Source organism: Orycteropus afer, unplaced genomic scaffold, assembly GCF_000298275.1.
Source record: "Orycteropus afer afer isolate SDZICR_OR568_19922 unplaced genomic scaffold, OryAfe1.0 scaffold00716, whole genome shotgun sequence".
Taxonomy (NCBI): domain Eukaryota; kingdom Metazoa; phylum Chordata; class Mammalia; order Tubulidentata; family Orycteropodidae; genus Orycteropus; species Orycteropus afer.
In genome coordinates, this window is record NW_006922303.1 from 331,825 (window position 1) to 334,525 (window position 2,701).

Here is a 2,701-nt window from a genome sequence, read left to right on the forward strand (position 1 = left end):
GAGATGGATTGACACAGTGGCTGCAATGATGGGCTCAAGTATAGCAGGGATTGTGGAGCTGGTGCTGGATCAGGCAGTGTTTCATTCTGCTGTGCATGGGGTCGCTATGAGTTGGAAATGATTCGAGGGCACCTAACAACAACATACTTTAAATGTTTTGAACTGTGATACTGATGGGCAGTCTGCTGCTGACAGGTATTTTTTAAAAGCGAAACAAGACACCACCTCAGTCAGAGTTTGGTGGAAGGACGTACTGACAGATCAATGGAAGGGACCAGATCCACTATGAACATGGCGGGGAGGGTATGCTTGTGTCTTTACAGAAAACAATGACAAGCCCATATGGGTATCGTAGAGACTTGTCCGACATGATGGATCACATGCAGCACCAACTTCAACAGCTGTAACTACAGGCTCTTCGGAGAAGGCAACAACTACTGAGTCATCAGACCAGAGAAGCGACGTTGCTGACTTGGACGTAGATTAAAGCCTTATCTCATAAGGCTGCAAACATGGTTCAAGGTTTAAACCAGCCTCAAACCCAAGAAATGATATTTTTAGCTATGATAACATTATTGTCAATTCAAATTGCTCCTGTAGCAACTGAAACTCATTGGGCATATTTGTTCACATGTTATTATCCTGATATCCCTGTTTTTATTAATGACACCCAGTGGTTTGGAGGAAAGGGTTGGGAATTCATAGGAAAATTATGACAAGGAGAAAGTTTAGTGAATTATACAGGTTTTACTACAAAAATACCAATTTGTTTTACTTGAAATAATTATAGTCCCTTACCATGCCTCAAGTTAATACCAAAAATGTGCTGGGTGTCCAGAAATGATAGTTATTATGTACTTACAAACTTGCTTAAGGTTATATCACCTTTGGATTGGTATACACCAATACAAGATGTAGAATATTCTAACAAACTTGCTTATTGGAGAATATAAAAATTTTCTACAAATGGCAATAATGCAGACATTAATTTAAATAATCAACCTAAGGTTAACCCCCTGTGTCATACTGTCCTAATATATCCAAGTATTGGGAAGGCTATCCACCTTGGTTTAGATTTCCAGAAAAGTAAATTTATCATTAACCAGTAATCCCAATTGACATTGGGATGCACAATACCTTTTAGACTGAGGTGACTATGCTAGCTTTAACTATATTCCAGATTCAACTCAGACACCAGATACATTTCCTGAAGGATTTCCTGAAAATATCTTACAGATTCCAGAAGGACCTATGCAATCAGGATGTTGAAGACTATTTGCAGCAGTGGGCCCAGTGAATCATTCTGCTTATATCAGAAGTGACACCACTGGACAAGAAACGCATGGAGATCACATCAACATTCAAGCATATGTTCAATCCCCAAACGCCCTTATGCTAGCACATAAATATAATAATTGTACTACAAATACTAACATGAGTTGTTTAAATATTTTTGAAATGAATAATACTTTAGGATACTATTACTGGAATGTGACTTATAATAACTGTTTGTTAACTCAGTGTTTAACTCCAACTGATCAGTATGTATTAATAGTAACACAACCACACTATATAACTTTACCAGTGAATAACTCAAATGCATGGTTTCGTTCAGCAGGAGAACATTCACTGTACTTAGTACATCAAGCCCTTAGTAGAACTAAGCACTTAACTGGACTTTTGATTACAGGCATAACTGATTTTGCTGCAATGATAACTACTATGACTGTGGCTGCTGTTGAACTACAATCCTCTATTCAGACAGCCCAATATGTAGAAGAGATTGCCAGAAATACCGTAAAGACATTAGTAGATCAAGAAAATATTGATCAGGATTTTAAGCTCAAAGTAGATATGTTAGAGGAAGCAATACTATCATTAGGAGATGAGTTACAAGTGATAAGTGTAAGGCAGACATTACATTGTGATTATCGGTATGAACACATATGTGTGGCATCATACCCTGTGAATTTCAGTGATCCTGAATTCACTTGGGAAAAAATCAAAATGAGAATATTAGGAGTTTGGCATAGTTCAAATATTAGTTTTGACATTCAGGAATTCCATAAAGATATTCAAAGGATAAAAGATAGTCATACACCCATGACTGATCCAAATCAAGTTGCAAATTCAATACTTGATGAATTTAAGAGTATCCCTACATTTTTATGTAATTTTTTACCATACATAATTATGTTTTTGATAATAGTACTTATTATTCTTTGGGTTCTGATATTAATTCAATATTCAATTCAATCTTTAACTACTGAAGGACATTTACTTCATTTAAAAAATGAAAAGGGAGGAAATGTTGGAGACCAAGAAAAAGACCTCCAAAAGAACAGGACTGCAGAGCACATGTTCTAACTCCATTTAAGAGCTGCACGGTTGAATGATTTCTTTGAGAGATGGCAAGGCCTCTCCTGCGGTTGAATGAATGAGTGCTTGACTTCAGAGCTTTGTGTTCCTGGGGCGGAATGTTACCCCAACAGAATGATTGCTAACCTGTCTCCATGGAATAATGTTCTGCCCAAAGAATAGTGTACCATAAAATCATTCTTTAGAATCATGCACCTTAACAATCGTATTATGTTTTAGAATCATGTATCTTAGTGATTATTTGCTAATCCTGCAAGAAATATTAACCTAATTAATTATCTAATACATTTGGACATGGGAAAATGCATTTGGTTAGGGGAAA